Raw genomic sequence first — 14,217 nt, 5'->3', positions numbered from 1 at the left:
ACGACGGAATCCAATGTCATTAAGTTTTAACGAGTCTGACAAAGGAAGAACTCGGCGTCTTTTCTTGTTTAGAGAGTCTGAAAAGACAACAGAAAAGAAAACTCCAGGGGGGTCCTTTTTCGTAAAGTTGTGTCTCCCGAGCCCGAAAAAGTATAAAATAATGCTCGAAAGAACCGCCCGACCATTACGATCGAGGAGTACTTTTCAATTATAGTGACATCGATCCAAAAAAGTAGAAAAGCGATCAACATCACGTCGTTTCGTAACCATTTACGAACCAGAAACGACAAGGGTTCGACGATCTTTTTCGTTTTTACACGGTCGGAAAGGGGTTTAAAGACGACCGCCTCTTTTTACTTTTAACGAGTCAAGAGGGGCAACTCGGCAATCTTTTCACTTTTAACGAGTTAGAAAAGAGCTGAAAGATAACTCCATTTTGATTCTATTTAACGAGTCAAAAAGGGAAAATACTCAGCAATCTTTTCATATTTTATGAGTCAGAAAAGAGCTTAAAGGTGACTCATCCTAGAGGAACGAGTGGTATAAAGGGCAGCAACTGGTTCCGGCAATGGTGGAACTGCTCAAAACATGTAATGTTCAAGAGGCTGGCTAATAAAACCACTCATCGCTGCGGTTCCTCACGAAAGGAAAAATAACCAAGTGAAAGCATATGATCGGCCAAAGAGATGGCAGCGATGGAATGAAAACAACCAAGGCTCATCTAGCAAAATTCAGCGGATAAAAATGGCAATCACGAGATGTAAATCGGGTATGGGTTCATTTTTACACAAGCTTGAACCATGGAGAACTTTGCTTGGATTCGGTTTCATGTTGACACAAGCTTGAAACGAAAAACTATGCTTGTTATAAGTTCGCATGCCCCCAGCATAATGACGCAAAGGAATGAAGGTTCACTATCAAGATTTATGAAAGACTCGACTTGTATTTTACAAGATCTTAATCAAAAGACTCGATTTGGAAAGGGAGTTGTTTCATTTTTAATGAGGTTGACACAGGGAAAAGAACTTTCCTCGGCCAGATCCAGGTTCATTTTTTAAGGAGCTTGAGACAGGAAAGGAACTATGCTCCGACCAGAACTTCATCATGATGAATAAACAGTCGGGGCTTCCAAGAGTGCCACTCCCGGTGGAATGGAAACATCTTGGAAGTCAGGGCCCAATGCCCCCAAGACACTATGCACGATGGCGACATCACTAGATCCAGGCATGGGACAGGTGGCCACGTAGTTGATCTGTGGTGGGGTAGATGCAACTGGTGGATGAAAACTAGGAGGGGGCGACAACGGCGCAGGAGGCATCGGGGGACTAATGAATGACATTTAATCGATAGTCACAATTCTTCCATCGTGCGGAAAGCAAACCACACAAAAAAGAGAAGAAATGAGGGCCCCCATGGCATAAATATAGTCGCGACCAAGGAGAAGACTAAAGTCTAAAACACCTCGGGTAACCAAGACGTCTATATAGATGGCTTTTCCTCCCAAAGTAATAGGGAACTTCAAGAGAACTCCTAGAGATGGACAGGCTCCTCCGTCAAAGGCCAACAGATTCTGAGTGACTGGCCCAAGCTGCGGGGAACCTAAAGCTTGCCAAGTAGTTTACGGCATAAGACTGACAGATGCCCCTTAATCCAAAACAGTGCGAGGTACTGCCTTAGCACAGGCATGTACTGTGATTTGGAAAGGCATATGGGATGGAAGGCGACCGGCGATCAGGCGATTCCAATCAAAGGAAGCGACCAGACTACTTGGTGGGGGAATTGTGTGATTGCCCCCATGTGCTAAAGGAACCGAAGAAGAACCTTCGGGGGCAGCTGGGTTAGGAGAGTCATCTCGGGACTCAGGAGAATCTGAAGAGACGAGAAGAACATGGGCGTGATTCTTTTCCGAAACAGAGTGAGCGGGCGGCGGACTCGAATCGACACTCTTTTTGACCAATGGTTGGCCTAGGACAGTCGGGTTCGGGAAGAGGGGCCTGGACAAGAGAAGAATTTGAAGCAATCTCTTTGTCAACAGGGGGACGATCTGCAATTGCAGAGAGACGTTGATAACCAACGGGAAGTTGGGGTGAAGGAGCTGTAAGACTTTCCAAGACAACGGAGGCTTTATCCATGAGTGGACAAAGGTGAAGGGGATGATTGCCTTCACAAAGTTTACAAGGGATTCGAATCTTCCCTTTTTCCTTACCATTCCCAACTGATAAGGTAGCATCGCCGTGAGCTTCAGAGGATGATGAGGGGCGGGCCAGATCATGAGACCATACTTCTAAGACCCTAGGAATGCCAGGACAATCGGGAAGAAGATGGTCCTCCTTGCATAATCGACAAGGAAACTTGACCTTCCGCTAAGGAGTGGAAGGGGGCTCGACCTCAGGTGTACTCGAGGGAGTAGCTGCACTTGTAACCTCTCCTTTAGGAGCCTTCTTCTTCTTCGTCTTCTTCTTCTTCTTCTTAGCCACCGGGTTACTCGAATCGAGACTTTCGCCAGGCGAAGTAGAAGATGAGGACGTAGAAGTAGGCGTAGAAGGGGAGAGGTCCACCTTAGAATCAACATGATGTTGTTCAGGTGGAGGGACTGATTGACCAGTAGTTGATACGGTAGGGACCAAAGAGGTTGAGAACAACCAAACCGACAACCCAACAATTAACCCTGGGAGGGACAACGTCGCCATATAAGGAGCACCAACATTTCCAAAAGGAGTGAAATGACCAAGGTTCCCGTCAGAGGGGATCCCTGGGTTGGTGAACCCCGAAAAATTTTCCATCGAGAACGAAAAAGAAACCTACTCAAGCTAACGTGAACGATATCTAACCGAGTAAATGTGAACGCGGCCGAATAAATTTTAAGACAAAGGAACTGAACTTGACTTTTTCATGTTTTAAGAGTCGAGAAAAGGACAAAAAGTTGACTCTAGTCGCCTTCGAATGTTTTGTGAGCCCGAAGTGACAAACTGCTCAAGTGATCCTTTTCTTTTAAGGAGTCCGAAAAGGATCAAAAGTGACTACTCTGGAGAAACTAGGCAAGGGTTTACCAAACAAATCCGTAAAACTGCATATACACCTTGGCAGTCATATGAAAACCAAGGACTTTCCGTACGGCAGTCAATCTTCCCGAATGCTGTGTTCGGTGTGTTACGGCTTGTAAGGCAGCAGACACGGCTTCTTGTGGATCAAGGATGATAACCTAGTGGGGTCTCCTCATATACTCGACGGTACGTGGGAGCTCAAGTCCGTGCTAGACCACTTGTTGTGTCACGGAAGGAGGAATCACCCAACCTTAAGTGAAACAAAAGTGACTAGGTTTAACGACGCCAGAGCACGTCTCTAGCCTAGACCTCTAATCAGTGAGCGTTATGTTCCAATGCGTTTTTAAGTTCATTCAGTTCATTTTACGGTTGATCTTGAATTAGGTTTCGATTTCCAGGTCCTACCGTATGTAATCTCTCACAATTCCCTAAATGCAAACTATATGCCAAAGAATATCATTTTGTTCGATGAATACTAACTACGAGAGAGTTGAGAATTTTTCAAACAAAATGACCACAAACAATCAAGAACCACTCTAATGCAGCTAATGGCAATAAATGAAACTTTTCTTTAAAGTCACTAATCAATGAAAAGCTTCTAATTTCAATTAACTAATGCAATGCAAAAGAGATTGTTCGTTTTTCTTTTCAATGGCAAAGTGCATTAAACAAATTTTGAGAAACAATAACAAAGAGTAAAAAGACAAATTTCACTCAATGAAAACACAATCAAGTCCCCGAAATACCAAGGCAGTCCTTCAAAATGAAGAAAAACACCAAAGACTTCAATGAGCCATGTGATCTAGGCCCAAAACGAAGCCGAGTGGAATCCAAGTGAAAAAGAAGTAAATCACTTGAATAACACAATAAAATACTTAACAACCACTGAACAAGTGCAAGAGAGTAACCAAAAAGTCGACTGGAATGATAGAAGACAAAAAATTCGACACGCAAAGCCATTATATGTCCTAGGGCTAAAACGTGAAATCGATAGAAAATGGAAAACACCCAAAGTATGCAAATGTAATCTATGCACACTTTTCATTCATATCCTTAAAATGAGAATTCTAATTGTGCAAGTGTGATCTATGAAAGAGAATTCTCAAACACAATATGATTGTAATCTAAGAATCAATCAAGTGCAAATCAAGAAAAACGGGTGAGAGTTCCAAAGATCATAAAATAAAAACACTCAAAGGAGATTAACACTCATACACAATTTAGCCCCCCCCCCCCGGCGAATGAGGGGGAAATTGTTTTGCAAAAACAAAAGCAAAAAGATGCAAAATTGTGAAAAGACTGAGACAAACCTCCAAGTAATGATCAAAGGAAATCAAATTAAGAATTTCTCAAAAAAGAGACTCAAAACCAGTCAAACAAGACTCTGACACACTCCAGTAATTGAAAAAGATGTGACAAGATACAAATCCAAGCTCAGAAGGCTTGCAAACAAGAAAACTGGAAAAGTTTACAAGCCTGGCGCGACTGTCAGGTTGTAACTCGCGCTTTTAAGGGATTGGCGCGGGTTGTCTTTGAGCAACGTGTGCCAATTGGCGCGACTGTTAGGCTAAAAAGCGCACTAATCGAGTTTGCTAAGTTAAAAACAAAATCAAGAAACCCAGGGCTTGAAAACAGTATCTAGGTAAACCAGGGAGCAAGAAACCGCAAGAAATCCAACCCAGAAATCTATCTAAGCAAGCAAACTAGAAACCAAAGAGACAAGACTTCCCCAGCGGAGTCGCCAAATTGTTGTGGAGGTAAATCCTCTCTACGAACAGAGATGGTCCTTACTAGCCCAGACCGGGTCTAGCAACAATCACACAATGCTATCACGCAAGTTCTTAAATGCAAATACAAAGTAGATGGTGAGAACCTACTTGGATTCCAACGCTAGTGTTCATCGAAGAGATGTCACCTTCGTTCCTTTGCTTTGGCCGGTCACGATCCGCACGATCTCCGTGATAGGATACCTGCACACGCAAAGAACAACACGAAAACAAGCATAAAATCTAGTAGATGCAATTATATATCGATCAGAAAAGATATAACTCAACATCAAACATAACACAATGAGAGTGGAACCATAATGATAGTCATCTATTATTAATGAATAACAAAGAATAATACAACCATTGTTCTGACGTCAAATCCTCCTTTGGCTGGGTAATCAGCTACACAAGTCTTGCAAAGCTTGTTGGGATGAGGAACAAGCCTCTCTCTCTTTGGGTGACAAGAATCTCCTTACTTAGATTTGGCCTTATGGGTGCAAAGAAGGCTCTTGCAGCTTCAAACTCTTAAACTTCTGGAACTACTGACTATTATGACTGTAACTATTGTAACTAGCTTTCTCAAGGCATAGAGACAAGCTTTTATAGATAGAGAGGGAAAGAGATAGGATCAACCACATTATTCATGGGATTGGCTTTATCACTTGGAAACTTCCATGAAAGGTGGCAAACCACTTTCCCTTCTATGGAGATTCGAAGCCAAACCATCCTAGCTCAACATAGATTCAGTTGGTGAATGGGTTGAAGAGAACCTTCGGGAGTTTGGTCGTTGAAAACTTTACTCAATTCGGTTGGCGCGAGTGCGACTCTGGGACAAAGCGCCAATGGCGCGCCCTTTATAGAGGATTTCCCTCATCGGCGCGGGCAGTGAACTGTGAACCCGTGCTAATGCAAAAAGAGTTGTTTTCATGAGTATTTTGTAGGAGATGTCTTCAGGGAAAATGAAGCTCATGCTTAGAGGAATATGATGCAAGTGGTTTCAGGTCATGTCACTTCTCACAGGTCCCGGAATGAGTCCTCCAGTGTGCGGGTAAGGGGTAACAGGGACGGTGACAAACGGTGACAAATTGTTGTGTAACACACCTCAGTTGCACTCCCTGGCCCATCGCACTGTCTATAACTGGAACCTAGTACATCACACCTCCCGAGTGTAGTAGGTGAGATGCATCCCTGTTTCTGTGAAGCACAGGTGCGATGACTGAGTAATCCTATTTCTCTCTTTGAAATTTGGGTTTTTTGTCCTTGTTTTCAGCTCTATTTAGTTGTTTTGCTGCTTATGATCAGTATCTCATTGTTAAAGCCTCCTTGCTTTACATAGTTCAGCCTCCGTTGATTAGGATTAGTAAATGTTTTTATTTATTTGTCCATCATTTACAGTCCTTCGTCGAAAAGTTGCTTAAATTGAATTGTCATTTTGGTGCAAAAAGTGTCGTAAAGTATTCCTTCTCTAGATAGTCGAATGAACTTTTTGTCGTGTAATTGATTTGAATTGTTAATATTTGAAGTGTGTCGAAAATATTTTTTCTATTCGAAATTGAAAAGTGTCGTTTACTATTCCTTTCATTTTGAAAAGAAATTGTCGAAATGTCACTTTGAAGAAAATAGTTCAGATCTATACTTAGTTTTCCTTTTTTGACATTCTTCACATTAAAGGGAACGAAAAACAAATACATGCATTTGCATTTGCATTTAGACTGTGTGCGAAAAGGATTTAGGAAAAGTGCATTTAGTGTGTGCTCCTTGCACTTTGTTTGAAAGAATCCTAATCTTCTTTCCTTAGTAGCTAGGATTTTCATTGCTAAAAATAAACAACGATTGTTTATCATTTTAGATTGCATATTTAGGAATTTTACATCCACATCATACGGTGAACCTTGAAAGACAAACTTCTAAACAAGATCAACTCTAAAATAAATCTCAATGAACTTAACAACGCTTTGGCACCTAACGCAACACATCTAGAGGTCTAGGCTAGAGACCTATTCTGGCGTCGTAAAATCTAGTAACTATCATTTTCATCGAAGGTTGGGTGATTCCTCCTCTTTGATACGAAAAGTGCTAGCACGAACTTGTGCTCCTCGTACCATCGAGTATATATTGGGAGACCATAATAGGCTTATATCCTTTATCCATAGGAAGCCGTGAAAGTCGCCCTATCAATCACAATGCACTGAACACAGCATTCGGGAATATTGACTGTCGTACATAAGTCCTTGGTAATTTCTCTTTAATTTATCACCAAGGTGTATATTGCAGTTTTGCGATTGGTTTGGTAATCCCTCTGTCTAGATTTCCAGAGTAGTCACTTTTTTTCCTTTTCGACTCCTTAAAAGAAAAGGTCCATCTGAGCACTTGTCACTTCAGGCTCATTAAAAATCGAAGGTGACTAGAGTCACCTTCAGCTTTTTCTCGACTCTTAAAAATTGAAAAAGCAAAGTTGTGTCAAAGCGTCATTAAAATTTATTAAATTCAGAATAACATCCTTGTTCCTTCATTGGTCTTAGGTTGAGATAATGGAGTCCACCAATCAAGGAATCCCTCCGAAGGGGAATCCTAGTCCATTTTCTTCTTAGGTAAATATTGGTGCTCCATATATGGCCACCTTGTCCCTCCCAAGAATCACAATTGGTCTGCCGGTATGGCTATTCTCAACCTCTGTCGTTCAAAATACCATAATTCCTTAGCAATCAAATCAGCAACCATTTGATGCTAAAGTTGACCCTTCACCTTCTACTTTGTTTGTTTCACCCTCCCCTTCTTCCTCTTCACTTGGTGAAAATAGTGATACTAGTAACCAAGTCGCTGGGAAGAAGAAGAAAGGGAAGGAGAAGAAGAAGAAGAAATCAGTTAAGCAAGGGGGCAACCATGAATCATCTGGTGAAAATCCACACATTAAATCTCCTAAATATACTTGTGTAATTTGCAAAGGGAACCATTTTCATCGAGATTTTCCTTGCATTCCACGAATCTTGAGAGAATGGTCTCCGCGTTTGCACCATCCGGTGTCATCAACCTCTGGTGATCATGTTGATAGCACACCATCAACTAGTGAAAATGAGGTTCCTAGACAGAAAGGAAAGGTCAAATTCCATATGGATTATGCGAAGGGGACCATCACCTTCCCCGTTGTCCTTTTTTGGATGAGGCCAAAAGAGTCTTGTGTAACCGTCCTGCTTCACCGCAGCGACTTCCGTCTGGATACAAGAAACTCACCTCAAGTCCTTTACTAGTTGAAAATCCAACTGACATAACTCAATCGTCGGTCGAAACGCCTATCATTGAAAGTGAATCTTCTGAGTCCATACCAGAACAAAGTTAGCAGGTCAAGATGACAGTCGACCCAGTCTTGCCTTCTGAAGGTCCACCTTCAAATGAATCCACCCTCGATAAATAACCTTTGTGATTTCCCTACTATCAGCCCTTTGAGCCTTAGTTGTGTTCCTACCATCACCTCCATTCTTTGGGCCAATCATATGCTTCCACTTGATTATTTACCTTTTTGAGGAACAACTGCGATGAGTGGTCCTGTTAGCCACCCTCTTCACATCACCATGTTTTGAGAAGTTCCAAGCTTACCCGGAACCAGTTACTACCCTAAAATGCCACTCGTTCCTAAAAAAAACGAGTCTCCTTTAAACTCTTTTCAGACTCATTAAATATGAAAATATTGTCGAGCTATTGGCCTTTCCAACTCGTTAAAGTAAAGGGAAGCGACATCCCTCCTATACGTTTTAATCTTTTTGGACCTGAGGGATTATCCCACAAAAGGATCAAGTGTTTATCTTTTTCGGCTTGCTAAAGTGATCGAAAAGTCATCCCTTTCATATTATTTTAATCTTTTTCGGACTTAAGGGATTATGCTACGAAAAAGAACTACTGGATTTTCCTTTTCATCCCTTTTCAAACTCTCTAAACATGAAAAGGACCGAGTTATCCTTGTCATTAAACTCGTTAAAACAATAGCGACAAACTTGTCCACCCAGACAATAATGAGTTTCACTATTGCTAGGCTCGCTAAAACATAGCGACAGGTTTGCCCGAAGGGCAAATTATAGAACAAGAATATGTTATCGTCCTCAAGCTTGACAAAAATAAAGAGGTATTGCTCAGCAATGACTGGGGAAAAAGGGAAAAAAACTTGAAGAATTTTATTAGTAGCAGGTCGCTCTTGAACATGACACTTTCACTCCATCGTCATGATTGAGTCGGGTTGGGTTATTTCATTCACCGATCATATCACCATTGCTCCACCGTACCATCCATATTTTAGGGTTAACGCTACCAATCCATCTCAGTTTCACCGATATGTTCAAGAGAAGTCATTCAGAGAATTCACCATCCTGTTAAAGCCTCATCCACTGCAATACCTTCACCCTTCATTTTTCATGACTGCCATTCCTGAACCTTGTATCATTAGATCGTTTTCACCTCTAGAAAATCATTTGCTTTGTTTTGTGTCGTAGATGTAAGAATTTACAAGGTAAGTTCCACAGAAAGAATACCAAAAGGACACCGCTCACAACCAGATATCAAATCAATACACCAGTATTTTTGACGTGGTTAAAACCCTCAGAGTGCAAGGAGGGAAACAGTCCACGGCCTGTCCCAACGTGGGTACTACAGGCAATTTATTAATCAAAGAATGAAAATTTACATAAGCTTCTCTCATGCACGGATTACCCGAACAATGACCCTCCATGCGCTTTAAATAGAACTCATGGACCAATCGGGTGTCAAGCCACGGATCAAGTGTCGGTAATACCGAGGTGAGAGTGAACCATCGGATCACTACATATCGTGACCGTCGGATTGCAAGTTACAAAATGTACAACGGTAAAGAAACACACTTTACCTAACTCTAACCTAACTCTATACTAGACCAAGTTGAACTTAACTATATCCTATGTGTCGGAATATCCTAACATCCCCCCTTAAGAACAACTTGGGATAGGATTTAAGGATTTACAAATATGACACAATAGGAGAAGGAAGGAGGCACTAGAGCCTATCCCCCCTTAGTGACAACTTCCTGAACTCCAAGCATATATCGAAGTTTAGTGAACTTCGCCTCTGTGAGAGCCTTTGTGAAGATGTCTGCAACCTGATCATCTGTTGGACAATATTGCACTTCAAGAACATGGTCATGAATGAGCTTTCTGATGAAGTGCATGTGTAGTTCAATGTGTTTGCTGCGCTGATGCTAGACTGGATCTTTGCATAGCTGAATGGCACTTTGATTATCACACCAAAGTGGGGTTGGATGCTGCTGCTCAAAGCCAAACTCTGATAGGATCTGACGAAGCCACAAGGCTTCCTTACTAGCTTCCACGGCACCACGATACTCTGCTTCTGCTGACGAAAGAGAAATGGCAGCCTGTTTCTTACAAGCCCATGTAATAGGTCCTGAACCAAGAGTGAAGACATAACCGGCAGTAGACTTCCGATCATCAAGGTCACCAGCCCAATCAGAATCAGTGAAACCAACTAACAGAGGAGCTGCTTTGGCACTGTAATGAATCCCAAAATGTACTGTACCTCGAACATAACGAAGTATTCTTTTAGCTGCTTTCCAATGACTTTCACGGGGGTTTTGCATAAAACGAGCAACAAGGCCAATAGCAAAGGAAAGATCAGGACGAGTATGGGTTAAATACAAGAGTTTTCCGACAAGTTGACGGTATAAGGTAGCATCAACTTCAGGAGAAGTACAAGAGACTGAAAGTTTGACTCCAGACTAAAAGGGAGAAGGGGCTGGCTTACAGTATTCCATGTGAAAATGACGAAGAATATCACAAGCATACTTGGACTGGGAGAGGAAAATACCTTCTTGGGATTGCAAGACTTGAAGACCGAGAAAATAGTGTAAGTTTCCTAAGTCTGTCATTTCAAATTTCTTTTTAAGGCTGGACTTCACATGGTTTATAAGGTTGGGATCACTACCAGTAAGAATAAGATCATCAACATAAAGAACAAGGATGATAAGAGAGTTGCCCACTTTCGTGGTGTAGACAGTATTGTCAGAATGACACCTAGAAAAGCCAGATTCTAAAAGAAAGCTATCCATTTTGGCATACCAAGCCCGAGGAGCTTGCTTGAGGCCATAAAGGGATTTCTTAAGTCGACAAACGAGGCTGGAGTCTGTTTGTATGAAGCCAATGGGTTGTTCCATATAGATTTCTTCCTGCAAGTCCCCATGCAAGAAGGCGGATTTAACATCCATTTGATGGACTTCCCATTTTAAAGAGGCAGCAAGGGAAAGAACAAGGCGGATAGAGTTCATTTTGGAAACTGGAGAGAAGGTTTCAGTGTAGTCTATGCCTTCAACCTGTGAAAAGCCCTTAGCAACTAGACGAGCTTTATGTTTATCAACTTTCCCATCTGGTCCATACTTGGTTCTGTAAACCCATTTGCATCTAACAAGTTTGCGTCCCTTTGGTAGAGGAACAAGATCCCATGTATCATTTGTCATCAATGAATGATATTCTTCATTCATAGCTGCTTCCCAATGTGGATGGCCTGAAGCTTCTGCAAAAGTGTCAGGATCATGATTTACTGGAGCTTGAGCAAGTAAAGAAGAGGCTCTTTAAAACTGAGAACGTGTACGTCGCTGATCTGAAGGATCACCGGCAAGATCACCTGCTGCATCCCGAGTAGCACGGACCCATCTTGGAAGTTGGGGATCCTGAGAAGGTGGGGGAGGATTATCATCCTCGCTTTCATCATCAGAAGAAGAAATGTTTTCAAAGATAGAAGAGATAGGAAGAGGTGGCACATCCGCCGGACTAGGCTCGCAGGCCGATTTATTTTCATCAAATTTTACATCTCTTCTAATGATAACATTTTTGGACTTAAATGGAATAAGTCTATAACCTTTTACATCTTCAGAATATCCAACAAAAGTACATTTCTCACTCTTAGGTTCTAAAGCTTTATGCTTTTCATCTGGAATATGGGCCCATGCTTCACTTCCAAACACACGAAAGTGACTTACATCTGGTTTAATGGAACTCCAAGCTTCTTCTGGAGTGATATTCTCTAGAACCTTAGTAGGAGTGCGATTGATTATATAATTTGCACAATTAATTGCTTCGGCCCAAAAACTAAGACTGAGTCCTTTAGATTGCAGCATACAATTAGCCATTTCCTTTAAGGTGCGATTTTTCCTTTCAGCTACACCATTTTGTTGTGGAGTGTATGGAACAGTATGTTGCATTTGAATTCCATTTTCGGTGCAAAAGTTGATGAATGCGTTTTTAACATATTCTCCACCATTATCAGTTCTTAGCTTAAGAATTTGATGTCCAGATTGTTTTTCAACAAATGCTTTGAAGGCCAAAAAAGTTGTAAATACTTCGCTCTTGAGTTTTAAGAAGTATACCCAAGTGCGTCTAGAGAAATCATCAATGAAAGTTAAGAAGTACTTGCAGCCAGAGAATGAAGCAACAGGAAGAGGACCACATAAATCACTGTGCACAAGCTGTAAAGGGGCTGAGGCGTGCCAAGAGGCACGTTTGTCAAAACTGTCCCGATGATGTTTTCCGAGTACACATCCGGAACAAACACCATCTTTGCAAGATACCATAGGAAGACCTGTCACCATGTTTTCTTTACATAGATGCTGAAGGGAGCGATAGTTTAAGTGACCATACCGCTCATGCCAAAGTTTGCTCACTTCATCATTATGAGCAACAAATACTGAGGGAAGATGGGATGACCCAAAGTTGTGAAACTTATACAACCTTTTGGAATCATCAGCAAGACCAGTAGCTAGAATCTGTTTAGGATCTTTTAGATCCTTGATTACAACATCATGAGGTGAAAATTCAACAATTTTACCTTCACCTGAATGAGTTATCTGATAGACAGATAGAAGGTTGCAGGATAAGTTTGGAACACATAATACATCATTGAACTGACCATTGTCTAGATGAACAGTTCCAGTCCCTACAACATTAAGAGATCTATCATCACCAATATATATATTTTTGGTGTTACAATCATTTAAAGAAGAAAACATGGCTTGGTTTTTGGCCATGTGACAAGAGGCTCCAGAATCAATGAGCCACTCATTAGAATGAGAAGAAGAAGAAGATACATTTAATGCATAACCAGACTGAGATGATTGACGATGACATGCAGAAAGTGCCGTTCCGGAAGTTGAAGTTGAAGTAGGCTCCAGATGAATGTTATGTTTCTTCATTGCGGCTTCCAAGGCTTCCATCTTCTTAAAGCATTTAGATTCTAAGTGGCCATCTCGATTACAAAAGTTACAATGTCTATCAGTCTTCTTCCATTTGTTTTTATTGGGCTTATCATTTTGCTGAAATGATCTTTCATTTTGAGGCTGAAATGGTTTAGGACCATTCTTTTGAGGATATGACTTCTTAGGATTCTTTGAATTTGGATACTGCTGGGCGGCTAACGCTTTTGTGGAAGAGTTTCCAAGATTAAGAAGACCAAGGTGTAAGAGTTTTTCTTGTTCTCTTATTAAGGAATCACAAAAGGAGTCAAAGGAAGGGGCCTTGTATTCTTGTCCTTGACAAATGAAAGCTTCCCTTGTAGAATGGAAAGTGGAAACAAATACGGAGTAGGCTGGTCCTAACTTAGTAAGGATGGAATAAATAAGGTTACCATCATCTTTCTTAACTTTAACACCTTCCAAGAGATATCTAAGGGTCTTGAATTTGGACAAGAAATCTTCAATGCAAGAAAAATTATTAGGATCCAAAGTAAGCAGCTCATTTTCAAGTTGATGGGATCTAATTTCATTTTTAATCCCAAAAACTTTAGCAAGTTTTTCTAATGCTTCATGAGGAGTCTCAAGTCCTGCAATGTGGAATCTAAGATCAGGAGAAATAGACATCCCTATCAAACCACGTGCTTGATCTTGTCTATTTTCCCATTTTGCCGCCTTGTCTTCATCTGTTGGTTTCTTCTCTTGGTTTGTGGCTATTCTGAAGAGACCTTTACTTCTAAGTAAATCTTCCATGTATTCTACCCATTGGAAGTAGTTAGTGCTGTCAAGAATGACTTGGCATGGACTTTCCATTTTTTTTTTTTTAAAACTGAAGCTGAAGATGCTGAAAGTAAGTGTACCAATGGATAGATCTCGAAAAAATAGGCGGTTTTAAAAAAAACGGCTCTGAAAAAGGCTTCCGGATGAAGAAGTTATGGCTTTTTGAAAAAAAACTTGTTGACGTTGCCGAAAAAGTGCGCGAATGTGCGGGAATGAAAAAATCCGCCCCCACAAAATGGAGACTTGAACCCAAGACCTCTACTCTCTAAAAATAGCTTTGAACCAATTGATTTATACAAAATATTTGAGAGAGAGAGAGAGAGAGAGAGAGAGAGAGAGAGAGAGAGAGAGAGAGAGAGAGAGAGAGAGA

Source organism: Pinus tabuliformis, chromosome 2_1 (genome assembly GCF_031772625.1).
Source record: "Pinus tabuliformis cultivar Carrire ecotype Pingquan chromosome 2_1, CPIR1, whole genome shotgun sequence".
Classification (NCBI taxonomy): Eukaryota; Viridiplantae; Streptophyta; class Pinopsida; order Pinales; family Pinaceae; genus Pinus; species Pinus tabuliformis.
The sequence above is the reverse complement of the archived record's forward strand: the minus strand, read 5'-3'. Positions refer to the sequence as shown.